Source organism: Conger conger, chromosome 14, assembly GCF_963514075.1.
Source record: "Conger conger chromosome 14, fConCon1.1, whole genome shotgun sequence".
Taxonomy (NCBI): Eukaryota; Metazoa; Chordata; class Actinopteri; order Anguilliformes; family Congridae; genus Conger; species Conger conger.
The window spans coordinates 46048834-46063561 of record NC_083773.1 but is presented as its reverse complement, the minus strand read 5'-3'; the positions used below and the strand labels follow the sequence as shown (position 1 = coordinate 46063561).

General features: G+C 42.9%; 1 protein-coding gene across 1 annotated transcript in view; it reads left to right on the top strand.

Moving 5' to 3' along the window:
- Positions 1 to 1636: 1636 nt before the first annotated feature.
- Positions 1637 to 14728, top strand: part of gli1 (GLI family zinc finger 1) — an 87763-nt gene continuing 74671 nt past the window's right edge. The window contains exon 1 of the mRNA XM_061218826.1: positions 1637 to 1978. The gene's annotated coding sequence lies outside the window, so the exon portion shown is untranslated. The remainder of the gene's footprint in view (positions 1979 to 14728) is intronic.

The following is a 14728-nucleotide window of genomic DNA, read 5'->3' as shown; positions in this document are numbered from 1 at the left end:
ATAAAAATGTTCTAACTCGGAGAAACGTTGATAGAAGATCCATTGTTTCTGGAGGAATTATCATTGTTGTCTGTTTTGCTGTTGTATACTTCTACAAATGTACTTGTACATATAAATTCTAGTATCTACATTTTGTATAGGCTCTCCCAAAGATGACGAGCCCAAGTACAACCATCTCTGACTAGTATTTGTAACGTAGTTGCAGAGAAAAAGTATTACCCCCATCCATGTGTAAGAAAATTCAGCTCATCAAAGAACCAACTACGGGGACGTTATTGAATTTACGACTAAAGCATATCCAAAAAGCATTTCAATATGCATGAAAAGTGCTTTGGCAAAAACAGTGCTTGAGATTTTATGCCAAAAAAAGTTGTTTTCCAAAACAAAATTATTTTGCGATGCCTACATCTAAATTTTTTTTCAGGATAAAAAGTGTTGTATAATTTAGTAAGCAAAATGCATAGATTAGAAAAAACAATGCAGAATGTCCTCATATTTGAAAGGGGATTTGTCCAGTGTTGTGACTGTGGCTCCATTGTGTTTCTAAGCACACAGGCCACAGCCACAATAACATGTATCCAGTCAAAAACATAAAACATTTTCAGTGAGAAAAAAAGTTTCCACTTTCACTGTGGTTGAGCTTCTGTAACTTTACTTCAGTAATATTTACAGTAATTCCGACTCTTGGAAGACAACCCCCAAAGAGTTGCCTTTTAGAAGAGAGCAGGATTATGACTGTAGTCAAAAGGGTTCAAGAATAGTAACCTTTTTGGGGGGGGTACGTCATACTTAAGGGGTTAAGCAAAGGACTAAAAGACTTATGTGTCCGCACAATGTATTGATACAAAGGAAATGTTGGAATTATTCATTAAACCTGGTTAATCCAGCTGTGGAGACATTGGTACCAGTGTCCAGACATTAATATATATTTTAAACAATGATTATGTTTTTTATGATCTCTTGTATATGATCAATTGTATGTTATGTCTTGTCTTTCATGTGGACTCTGAATCTGAAATAGGTTCTCCACAAACTTGTAGTTTTCTTGTGTCAGACCGAGCGCGTGCAGACCCATTCCCCGGGCCCGTTTTATCCCTCCGACCCAACTGCCTAAATCCATTCCAGGTTTTAGGAGGCACCGTGAATTCTGGCGAGACAGCGTGTTGAGATGAGGGCGAGCTTCAGCATCCCTCGCCACACACGCAGCTGAACGTCACAGGAAGACTACTGTGTAAAACTCCAAAAGTTATTTCTAAACTTTTGTATTACAACAAAGTACCCAAAGCTAATAAAACTATTACGTTCTAACTAAGATATTATTGGCCAATATTTCTGGTTGCTTATTGCTAAGCATATTACTGTTATTATTGTTATTATGATAATAATTCGTATTATTAGCATTAGTATTAGTATTAGTATTATTATCGTCGCATTATAATAGTCTATTTTGCTGTTCCTCAAAGGTTTAATTTGTGCTCGATGCAGGGGAAACCTACAGACGCGGTAGAGCACCACAGCAGTGGCACAGCCTTTTCTTTTTTAGAAAAACAAAAAGTTAACTTCCTGTTTCGGGGTGGTCCACGGAGTCTGAGAAAGAGAGAGGGAGGGAGAGGGGTTTTGCACAGACTCTACTACTTCGGGCTGACGGGACACGGTTACCGAATGCGGGTCAGTATTTTGTGCCTTCCGCTGTTTTTTAGACTAAACTCTGAGGAAACTTTAAGGAGTTACCACAAAAACGAAAAAGACTGCGGCGCAACGACAGAGGGAATCAAAAAAGTGTTGGATCTCGGATCGTCTCCATCTGTATCTGAGATTTGTGTCCGTCCGAGAAAGAAAAGGGGGGCTCTATTGGAAATTCTCTAACCCCCAGCGGGACGCTCGCAGTCGTCTTCGCCAAAATCCCTCCAAGGAAACCCGAGTTTGCTGGGATCAAATTAAGGCCACCAACTGATGCTGTTTCAACTTTCCAAAAGAGGTACCTATCTTTTCGTATTTATTCCCATTTGTTTCCTCAATTCTTAATTGCTTTTCAGTCAGATTGTCATTTTCACATCAGTGTGTGTCTCCCAGTATTACGACCAAGAATCTTTTGACCAGTGGCTGTTACAGACGACAGTCTATTTCGCAAAGTAGCCTAATTGGACCTCAGTGGACAAGTATGTATGTCTTAGTGTTGATTAGCAATGCATAATCGCTTCATTAATAGGAGTCTGAGATAAGCTCATGTGGAAAATATGACCATTGACACACGAAAAACGAAACACCCCTTTAAAGGAAAACAAAATGCTTTGAGAGCATTGCAGTTCACGTCGTGCAACTAGATTAGCCATAGACTAAAACACATTAACGAACCTACCCATTTAACATAGTCTACAGATAAGAGACTACCTTAAAGATTACAGGCTGTGGATGTAGGCACTTGTTTCAATTAAATTCCTTTTCTTGGATTTCGTTCTCTATCACCACCATAACCTAACCACTGAAAACATTATTTAACTTAGGCTACCATTATCACGGATATATAGATTGCCACCACGTTTTGTTCCGTAGCTTATAGTAGGCCATAGCCTATATGAATTGTGTGCATGGCAACCTTTTTATTTATTTTTTTAATGACGATGTATTTAATTAATTAATTAATTAATTTGCTCGTAAAAGAAAACTGGGATTGCTTAAAGAATAACCCACACCAAAAGCCATCTCGCTGTCTACGGAGGGAGGAGAATTCCTCCGAGGGTCGTAGGGCAGTCTCGTAACAGCTGTTTCTTGTAACCTGAAATACTTGGGGTGCCAATATCTTTTCCAAATGTCGGTATCTGTCAGGACCCACCACGAAACGACATCATTATTGCATACGGCTAGCTTCGATCAACTGCGGAAAAACAACGTGTGAAAACTTTAAATTCGACGATAAGAAATGGCCTTCTTATTACAGCAACCCTTTATAGGAATATGACTAAAGCAAGACGTAGCAATACAATTAATTAAATGCCCACTGATTTAAGAAAAAAAGCGCATTCATCAAACTAGCCTAATTTGGTATGAGATGTTTCGATGTGTTCTTTTATGCTGTAAAAATTGTAGGCCCTATTCTTGGTAAATGGCAACAACTGGCTAGCCTACATGACAGGAAGGTATTTGGTTTGGTTTAAACAGAGTGCTTTACTTCACTGTTCGTATATACAGCGATGTTCTGATTTATCTTAATGGAAAAGTAAGTTATATTTACATATTTAGATTTTTTTTTATTAAACGTGACAGCAGGAGATGTACCTAACTCAGATGGTATGGTATGCTCAGAGTGATTTCATGTACATGTCTGTTATCACGGTCGATCATTTTCTGCGGTCCATTTTACTGGCATCGGCTAAAATGGTCTCTAAATGGACTCTTGGAGCTGATTTGCTGAAAAACCACCTGCCTTGAACTGCTTTGACTTGGCTCCTGGAAATGTGATTGGTTAACATTATTTGTATAACATTATATGTTTGTTTCATTGAGATCTCAAACATGCTACATAACAGAGTTGCTTGGTGTGTGCGAGCAAAAAGGCACTCAATGCTTATAGCACATATTTGATGGTCTAGGTATGGCCTAATATGGTAAGTGTACAAGTGGTTTTAAAAAGTTTTGCCTGTACCCTTGCAGAGTTAAAAAACAAACAAGCATGGTTCTATCACTAACATGTACACACAGTGCAGAAATCAGTGGGACCTGAAATCAGTGATTAAAATCATGATGCCATTCTGATAGTAAACACAAATCACATAGAGGTAGATTTTAGGTTATGTGTGTAAAATTAGATCATCATCATATTTCCAGGTGTAGGGCTAGATTTTGGGGGGAGACATGGGAGATACATCACTCCAAATTATTATTATTATTTTCATATGAATGAATTTGGTGCCCTCAGTTAGTCTAACCATGCTACTCAACTTCTGGTCCTGGGGGCCGCAGTGTCTAACCATGCCCTACACCACCTGATTTCACCAATTACCTCTCTTCCTGAACCAAGCAGATTAAATAATTTGTGAAATCAAGTGGTGCAACATGGTTGGAGCAAATACCTGCAGTAGCCCTGTTCTAATTTCATTTTTATTCCCCAAAATTGAAATGAAACCCACTGTTTCGAGGAGCCTGGGAAGCAGTGATAGTTATGTTCTGACCAGCGTAGCGACGTAGCATTGTACGGCTTACCACATGGCCTCTTTAACAGCAGCATACAGAGAGTGAGCATTACCCTGGAGCTGGCTAACAGCATGTGTGGATAACACTGGCCTTCGCTCACGTAATGGAGTGCAGATGTCATAATCTTTGCTGGATTGCCAACTAACAAACCTCTATACCTAAAATAAATTAGCACAGCAGATTAGCATGGTTCCATGTAGCCACGGTTCCAGCCCACTCTGTGGCAACCCCACTGAGGGGAATGAGGCCAGTGCACCACTAAGTGTGTTTTCATACAAGCTCCAGCAATGTAAGAGTATTAGTGAGCCATTAGTTTGGCTCAAAGTTTCTTCAGCTGTAGTGTCCTAGTTTCTCATCCAAAATCCTATGTATGCTGCACGGGCTCTGTGCCTAGGAGACCACAGCAGATCACTTTGTGTAATAATATGACTTGCATCATATTCTGATTTACGTATTTGAATTATGTACCATCTGGCATGGCAGAAACCAATTTGTTGGCTTGTCACATACTTTTTTGATTTTATATTTTAAAAGAAGAAGAAATGTTAAATATGGAATAATAGAATGGTCCCAAAAGGTATTGGTTAAGCCATATGTACAGTACAGTATGTCAATGCAACTAAAGTGCCTTCTGGTATTGGATTAAGCAGATAATTATTTTACATTTGGTGCCTTTGAAGTTGGTGAGAGTCTGAATGGGCATTAATGCTGTCCAGAAGCATACTGTAAAAATGTCAGATTAATGTTCACTTCTATTTAACTTGTGTTTTCAATCTGGTACAGTGTGATATTCTGAGAGGTGTGCAGTTTATGGTAGACTGTAGGTTGTGTGTAATCACACAATGAGGAATATGCCACATTCAGTAGTGATATAATGTCATTAATTGTGGAAGAAGGGCAATACCAAAACTTTTCAACCCGCACAAGTGCTTAGAGGGTAATGGTTAGTTCCGTCTCAGTTCTGTTAATTCAGGAAATTAACTGAAATATAGGTGATTCATTTAAAACTCTCTATAGGACATGATGGGCAATTTTCAATTCAGAAGTTGAATTTTAGTTGCAAGTGTGGCAGTGTAGTGTAATGTTTAGAGAACTGGGCTTGTATCCTAAAGATTTCAGGTCTGATTCCCTGGTAGGACACTGTCACTTTATCCTTGAGCATGGCACATCAGATTACATCTTATTTAGCAGACGTAGCTGTGTATGTCACTCTGGATAAGATGGTCTGCTAAATGCCTGTAATGATATGTAATGTCATTTAATTTCCTGAAGTGGTAGAATTTAAATTGAATTGAACACAAATTCTATATTCTTTTTTAGTGAATGGTTTGAGGCCCTGGAACAGAGAGATGAGGTGTGCTATATCTGGGGACCCTGTATTTAATGACTGCACCCGTGACAGTTATTCATGAGGAGAAGGTAGCCCTCCTATGTTCTCCTCTACTCTGCGTTCTTCTGTTTAGACAGAAAGTGGAATGGCCTAAATCCGCCATTTTAAATGTGAAATATATTCTGTCAGAAGTACTGCATTTCAAAAGCAACAGCGATAATAGTCTGTGTTTGTATGAGCTGAACACTCAAAAGCAGCAAAGAAGCAGGCCTACATTGAAATAATGGTTTATGAGTCTATGCGTGTGTCGAGGTGTGTGGGTGGGCGGTTGTGTAAACCCGCGCCTATGAGCGAGTACGTATAAAAATATTTGGGGGTGTAGAAGAAAGCCCAACCAACCGCTGACTTAAAATGTTATATTTGGGCAGCTGACCTGTCCCAGATGAAACCAGCTTTTCCCTGGCAGGGAGACGGTGGTGCAGAGGCATCTGCGAATGAGAGAGAGTGGGGGTTTCGGCAACACGTTGTTTCTTACCCTCCTGGAAAGTGCTACAGGAATTAGACTGGATATTGACGTGGCTTGGAGAAAGCTGTAATTACCGGGAATAATACATTATTTACATGCGCGCAGGAGGGGCGACTTCGCCGCGTTTCCTTGGAAACAAAGTCCTGTACTTGTCTATGCACACACGGCACTGAAATCATAACAGGCACGTGGCTGTTTTGTGTATATTATTGTCATGTATATATTTTTATGTATGGGTTATGTTTTGCAAATTATTTTAGCGTTTACAAACAAGCCACTTAGGTACCGTTTCGCGGGACGTCTACTTGGAAGGCTTAACGTGTTCCTTTGGCCTTGGCTACAGTTTCAGTTCCTTTTTAATTTTCCCAGAATTCACTTGGAGTGCTTTAAGATATAGGCTACATACCAAATGGCAATTTAAGGGTAAATTAAACCTCTGTATCTGAACACAGTAATATTCACCTGTTCACACGGTAGTTCTGATGCGATCATAAGTAGTGAGCAGTCATATCTCCAAGCAGTCGCCTAGTGAAAAATGGGACAGACACATTTAGTGATTAACTGCCAGAATTCTTCAAACGATTACATCGGGTCTGTCTGAAGCTACAGCGTATCTGCACATCGTTACTGCGCATGTCAGTCTGATGATCCGAGACTAAGCATGAATTATTATCATTATTATTATTATTACTACTACTACTATTATTCGTGTATTTTAATCGCGGTCTGAAGTATGCAATGAGTTTTGTGAAGAACTGTCGAAAAAGACGGAATGGCCTTAACAACCGTTTAAGAAAGTAAGGCGCGTAATTTAAAATAATAACAATTGAGTTACAGAAGTGCGTGTCACTGTCTGTTAATTCCAAATTCAAATGCATAGGAAGTCAGCGTATCGGCAGAATAATGTAAATGTGGAGCTCCGTTTGTGACCTGTGATGTTCACCCCCTCTACAAATGGAAATTAATCCCACAGACTGCAAATCCTTGTATTAGCACTTGTATTAGATTGCTATTTTCTTGTAGAATTTCTGTGACAATTCCATCTTCAAAATGAACGAAATATATATATTTTTTAATGTTCTCTCGTCTTGGGATTCCGTATGTTTAATGCCCAGTATCACATGTTGCGTGTGTGAGAGAGAGGGCGATAAAGAGGAATATTTAGTAAAACCTATGTAATCTTGACTAATCTGAGTAATTATCCCTAATGAGAGTCCATTTAGCCTCTAAAACTGGACGGTTTAAGCTTGTATTCATTATGCGATTTATGGACGAGTTGCTCCTGAAGTTCAAGCGCATAGGCTACAAACAGCAACTGTTGCGAAGTCTGTCTTGCAGTTGTTTAGGGTTTCAGTTCAGAAAATTTACACTAGCAAAGCCATGGCCGTCACAGCCAGGCCATCTCATATACGGCAGTTCCGTGGATTCCGTAAAATGTTGTGTTTCTTCACAAACAAATTTGTCTTGGTCCTAGAACTTTCCGAGAATGATGGGAGCATGTATTAGGCTAAATTGTAGTGCAATCTCACAAGTAGTTGACACAATTCTCACCTCTTCATTGAGGTGTGATGGATTTAATCCGACATAATTAAGTCTAATTAACACAGTCACGTGCAGGTGGCACAGTTTCCTGTCAGTGATGGCTGGCCGGGGTGTGACGTCAGTGGCTGGGTTTTACAGCCTGACATTTAGTCTTCCAGGGGCAAGGTGGAAATATACTCTTTCTTACACTGTCAAATAAGAAAGAGCAATTTTAAAGGTACAATAGGTAATTTCGGACTTCTAACGGTCAAGAGAGGAATAGCAGCAACAAACGCCTTCAAACCACAACACTGTTTATCCCTCCCCCTTCTTGTGAAGGCGCTGATGTTGAAACGCCATTGGCTGTGGCAATTAGAACCAATTGTCAACCAATGAGCTTGAATTATTCCACAGTTATGCAATGTTTTGGTACAGAGTATCGGGCTGTCAACTGTATATTTTCAAACGAGAATTTAAGGACTATAAATACAGGCAGAGGGCGAGTCAACATGTCAGTGAGCCTTTTTCAATGATTGGAAGGGATTTGCAATGGTCTTGTAACAATTTAACACAAACATCTCACCTATTGCGGCATGGATGGTGCAGTGGGTAGCACTGCCGCCTCACAGCAAGGAGGTCCTGGGTTCGAATCCCTGTCGGCCGGGGCCTCTCTGTGCGGAGTTTGCATGTTCTCCCCGTGTCTGCGTGGGTTTCCTCCAGGTACTCTGGTTTCCTCCCACAGTCCAAAGACATGCAGGTTAGGCTGATTGGAGAGTCTAAATTGCCCGTAGGTATGAGTGTGTGAGTGAATGGTGTGTGTGCCCTGTGATGGACTGGCGACCTGTCCAGGGTGTATTCCTACCTTTAAGGTCATTTCAACCTGTTAAAAGTTACTTATAATAGCTTTTAGGAACTCCCAGTCTTTCCTTTTGGCAAGGAAACATCAGCGCACCCTTTGCAGAATTATTTTTTCAGAAATATAAAAGACCAGTGACCAGAGGCCCACCTCTCCCCATCTGCCACATCTGTAACTGACCAGGCTTCAGAGTGACGTTTGGAGGAGGAAGGGACTTCCATTTGCCTCATTCACGTTTTCTGGACAGGGGTCTTCATTTCTTGCCTCTTTTTCTCTCCTCTCCCAATGGGTGGAGCCTGGAGTAGATATAAGAAATATGTGATTGGAATGAGCCAATGATCTCTCCTGCTTCATGGTGTTTTTTTAATGTCACCTTTTTAGTATTTTCCTCAATCAAAACTTAGTTTTGAAATGTAGTGGCAGGGATGGGAGATATGAACCTCAGTCCCAGTGGTGTTGTTGCACATCACTGCTGTTAAAAAATAACCACGTCTCTGATCATTAGACATCATAGTTGTGTTGCAGCCTCTCTGGGGTGGCCATTCTGGAAAGTACAATCATACCACAATGGCCCAACTTTCTTAAGAAAGATGTGCAAGATGGTTATTTCATCACAAAGGGTCTTCTCACCAAAAAAAAACATTTTAAAAACAATTTAAAAACTTTTACATAAAACTGTGAATTGGCTTTGGCTTTGGCCAAAATAATGTGTGATGAGATGAGAGAAGGCAGCAGAAGGTGCTGAGATGTTGAAGGTGGTGAGAAAGTGTTCAGGGACCAGGGCAGGCGGCGACAAGTGGCAAGCTTTACCAGCGGATTCCTTTCAGGGCCGAGTCACATGATCCCCCCACAGCCCCCCCAGCCCCCCCAGCCCCCACAGCCCCCACAGACCACCCTCACTGGGATCAGCCCCTTTCACACCCGCTGAACCTGAAACAATCAGGGTTTAATAGCAGCTGTCTGTCCCTGGTGATAGGCCCTCACTGCTGTGTCAGCGGGTGGGGTGGGGGGTTCAGGGCACGCACACACAATGAACTAAAACCCCTCTCTCTCTCTCTCTCTCTCTCTCTCCCTCTCCCTCTCCCCCTCCCTCTCTCTCTCTCACTCTCACTCTCTCTCGCTCTCTCGCTTCCTCTCTCTCTCACTCTCTCTCTCTCGCTTCCTCTCTCACTCTCTCTCGCTCTCTCACTCTCTCTCCCTCTCTCTCTCCTTCTCATGCTCTCTCACGCTCTCCCTCACTCTCACTCTCTTTCTCTCTCTCTCACGCTCTCTCTGTCACTCTATTGCTCTCTCACTCTCTGTCTCTCTCTCTCTTGCTGTTTCTTGCTTTCTCACTCATCTTTTTATGTCAGTGTTTTTATCTTATTCCCAAATCCTGCCTGTCTCTCTACTCACTCTTTCCTCTCTTCTATCCTGGTGGGTCCCTCTGCCTTTCCTCCCTTCCCACTGCCCTCTCTCCTTCCCTCCTCTCTCCTTCCCTCTCTCTCCCTCTCTCTCTCCCTCCTCTCTCCCTATTGCTCTCTCTACCTCCTCTCTCCCCATCGCTCTCTCCCTATCTCTCCCCATCGCTCTCCCCATTGCTCCCCCCTCTCTCTAGCCTCGATCACCATAGAACACCATCGAATAGCCTCGATCACCATAGAACACCATCGAATACTGTAGATCACCATAGAACACCATCGAATACTGTAGATCACCACAGAACACCATTGAATACTGTAGATCACCATAGAACACCATCAAATACTGTAGATCACCATAGAACACCATCGAATACTGTAGATCACCATAGAACACCATCAAATACTGTAGATCACCATAGAACACCATCGAATACTGTAGATCACCACAGAACACCATCAAATACTGTAGATCACCACAGAACACCATCGAATAGCCTCGATCACCAAAGAACACCATCGAATAGCCTCGATCACCATAGTACACCATCGAATACTGTAGATCACCATAGAACACCATCGAATACTGTAGATCACCATAGAACACCATTGAATACTGTAGATCACCACAGAACACCATCGAATACTGTAGATCACCATAGAACACCATTGAATACTTTAGATCACCATAGAACACCATCAAATACTGTAGATCACTATAGAACACTCTAGAATGCCTTAGATCACCACAGAACACCATTGAATACTGTAGATCACCATAGAACACCATCGAATACTGTAGATCACCACAGAACACCATCGAATACTGTAGATCACCATAGAACACCATTGAATACTGTAGATCACCATAGAACACCATTGAATACTGTAGATCACCATAGAACACCATTGAATACTGTAGATGACCATAGAACACCATCGAATACTGTAGATCACTATAGAACATTCTAGAATGCCTTCGATCACCATAGAACACCATCAAATACTGTAGATCACAACATCATTAATTTCATTTAATTTCCATAAACGCATTCGGCAAAAACAAGTGGGAATCCACCTGAAGAGGAATTTCATGAGCAACAAAATGGCCGTGCATGCACCTCCTCCTCACTGTGCTCCTCCCACCTCCTCCTCACTGTGCTCCTCCCACCTCCTGCGCCGCGGGTGATGAAGGTTAAACCAATCGGACCCTGTGACCCTTTGGGGTGAACCTGGGGCGGGGGTTATGGGTGGTGGTGATCGAGTGAGCTGTTCTCTTCCTCATCTTCATGCTCCTCATACCGCCCTGTTATTGGCTGGGGATACAGTGTCAAGATGCACGTGCCTTAGATCGACTCTTTACCAGCAGTCTCTAGCGTAGGCTCATTCCTTAACTTTTTGAAGTCTCTGAACTTACATGAGATTCTTCCTTTGTGTCTTAGAGTCTCTGAAAAGTAAAGGCTGATTTGTTTAGTCTCAGAGTCTCTGGCCCGCTGACTAGCTGGCTGGTCATGAGAGGGCAAAGGCACAGACCAGTGCGCTGTATTGGTTGCCTTTTGATCTGTGTGGAAAAGTTCATCTGGGAATTTTAGCAGAAACAATTGAAAATTTTTTTCAAAGGTTTTGGTTGTGGCTGTCCCATGAATGTCTGGTCTGTTTCTGGTTTCTGGTGCTGCTTGGGGCCACAGGGCTCTTCTGTCCAAAACAAGGATGATTCTGAGTGCTGACTCTAACAGCAGACTTCCTGGAGAGAATCCCAGTGAAGCCAACAAGCAGCAATGGATTTGTGATTTCACGGTACGAAAGCAAGGAAGATGGTCAACATGAAGGCAGAGTTCACACCGATGAACCTGATACTAAACTCTTGTGATCCTTCCATCTTTTGTGCTGCCTAAGGTTTGAGTTGGCAACAGTTTGCTATCGTGTAATTCCAGTACAGAATGCCCATTGCCCATTTTGGCTTCAGCGGTACGGAGAATGGTCAATGGGGTTGGAGGGGGGGGTTGGAGGGTCTCATGTGGGATTTATTAGGAATAATACCCCAACGGTAATGGGAGCCAGGTGAAGGGCAAAATAAGAATCTTATGCAAGAGTGATCTTTACTCATTTCCCGCTTGTGTTAGCTTTGCACATCACAATGGGGTTTTGATCAGGGTCCCCCCACCAGCGGGACGGGGGGGGGGGGGTGGAGGGGCTGGGACTGGGACAAAAGCCGGGGGAAACACAATCTCTGTGTGATGGAGGAGGAGAGGGGATCCCTGTCTTTGGCTACATGGAATCAAGGCTTGAATACAATTTCGAAACAGTTGGCTAATCAGGCTAATTTGTTTAAAGTAAGAAATTTAAGAGATCGCACACTTTTGCTACTGCTTCCCAATGTCACCCAAGGCTCCTGTTACCCAGAAACCATCACTAATTTCAGGGCTCAGGGTTTGACATTCACCTTTTCATGAATTCCTGATAGGGTTAGGGTTTATTTTTACCTTTGTATTCTATTAGTGAATGGTGTGTGTGCCCTGTGGATTGGCGATCTGTCCAGGGTGTGTTCCTGCCTCTCACCCAATGCATGCTGGGATAGGCTCCACCACCAGGAATACTAGATACTGGATGAATCGATGGATGGATGGATTATTCAATGTTATCGTCCTTTCAGATCCACAGAAGGGATGAAAAAACTGTGTAGTGATCATTGGACTGTGCTGGGGGAGAGAGGGAGAGAGAGGGAGGGAGTGGGGAGAGGGAGTGGGAGAGAGAGAGAGGGAGAGAGGGAGTGGGGGGAGAGAGAGTGGGGGGAGAGGGAGTCGGGGGGAGAGGGAGTGGGGAGGGGGGAGAGTGGGGGGAGAGAGAGAGGGAGTGGGAGGGAGTGGGAGAGAGGGAGAGGGGGAGAGAGAGGGAGTGGGGAGAGAGAGAGAGAGGGGGAGAGAGAAGGAGTGGGGAGAGAGAGGGAGTGGGAGAGAGAGGGAGAGTGGGAGTGGGGCAGTGGAGGTAAGGCGTTTGAAGGAATTGAGGGGTTTGATGACCCTTAACCCTCTGCTGGACACAAAGGCTCCTTGTTGGGAACACACGTTTGTGTTCAAAGAGAAGGAGAGGTAGGGGTCTGTTTGGATTCTCAAAGGTGGCTACAAGTGCCACTGATAGGCCTGCTCTCTGGTGTGCCCCACCCGCATCTTGGGTTGCTAAGGGAGACTTGGATGACACAGATTGATGGGTGCAGATTGTGGGCCAATGGTCACAGCTACATGATCTGCTGGGGTCCCCAGCCCTGGTCCTGGAGAGCTGTAGGGTCTGCTGGGGTCCCAGCCCTGTGGCTCTCCAGGACCAGGGTTTCATGATTGAGCATGCCAGAATCTACCCGTTGGCTCATATGCATATATTTGTGTGTGTGTCTGTATGGGTTTATCTGTGTGTGTGTGTGTTTGTGTGTGGAATGACAGCATGTCTACTACAAACACTGCCCTTGCAGGTCATGATGACACAGAAACTGATATGATTAGCACGGATAAGTAAAGACCAAGGTTCCCAGCCAAGGGACCAAGTCTCACTTTTACTGGGTCTGCAGGGATGTCATCACAGCCAGACGTCACATGGCTGCCCAGGGCAGGGGAGTCTGTGTATGATGCTCCGGGGAAGGCCTCCTAGTGGCTGATTCCAAGCTCCTACATTTTCTGAGTGGACTTAAGGCTGGTAGGAGGTGAGGCTTTGCAATCACCATACGTTGCCATGATTACCAAGTAGCCTAGCGTCATCGTCACAACAAACAGAATGGTATTCCATTGCTGCCATTTATTGTTGCCATAATTGTTGTCAAGCACTAAAAGTACAAAATAGTTTTTGAACCTATGTCCCATATTAAATTTAAAGGAGCTCAGAGTACCGTACCTCTGTTGTGATAAACTGCTTACCGCTACTAACTGCTTGGTTTAAACCTGCCACAGTGGTAGAGCACTGCTGGACCAAGGTGCCTGGTCATACACTACAGCCTTCTGACGCTCCCGAGGAGACGCACGTTCTCAACAGTTTGCACATTGCGTGTACTGATATGGACCTTGGGGGGAAAAAAGAAATATGCTATCTCTCCGACGATAAAGATCGGTGAAGTTGGCAGCTGTCCTGCCGAGGTCTGTCCACACTGGTGTACTCCCACACTGCAGCATGCAGGGAGATTACCGTCTCTCTCCCTCTCCCTCTCTCTCTCTCCGTCTCTCCCTCTTTCTCTCTCCCTCTCCCTCTCTCTTTCCGTCTCTCTCCATCTCTCTCCCTCTTTCTCTCTCCCTCTCTCTCTTATGCTCCATCTTTGTCCTCAGAGTAAATTCTATTTCTCTGTTTAATTTAAAGCTTACAAATCATAAAACATTTTTCAAATCGAATGTAATAATAAAAAATAGTAAAAATAATAAATGTTCCTCATAATTCTTATCTAATATATCATGCATATCTACATTTCCAAGAGCTCACTAAATGTCTCTCAGAAAATGTCTCTCTAAAAGTATCTTGTTACTCTAACATGGCAAGACTAGTTACAATACTCACAAAAACAAACTCACAAAGAGCTGTGACAGAAGTTAAAGGCAAAGAGGAAATTGCTGTTTGATTGATGGAAGAGTTAAAAAAGAAAGCAGTTAAAGCACATGAAGCATGGCCTCTCTCTGAGGAGGTGGAGTTAACTCTTTCTGGGTCAAAGGTTACTGCTGACAGAGGAGAAGGCCTCAGGGGCCTGGTTCTCATGGCAACACTGTGGCTTTACGATGGCTTCTCCCCTCTTTATTATTATAAAAAAAAGGTTATTTATATTATAAATATGTATATATGAGATATTTCATTTTTTAAATTTTGGCTTTTTGAAGGCTGCTTCAAATTTTCCTTTTTTTAATTCTTTATTGCATTTAAAAAAAAAATATTCAGTG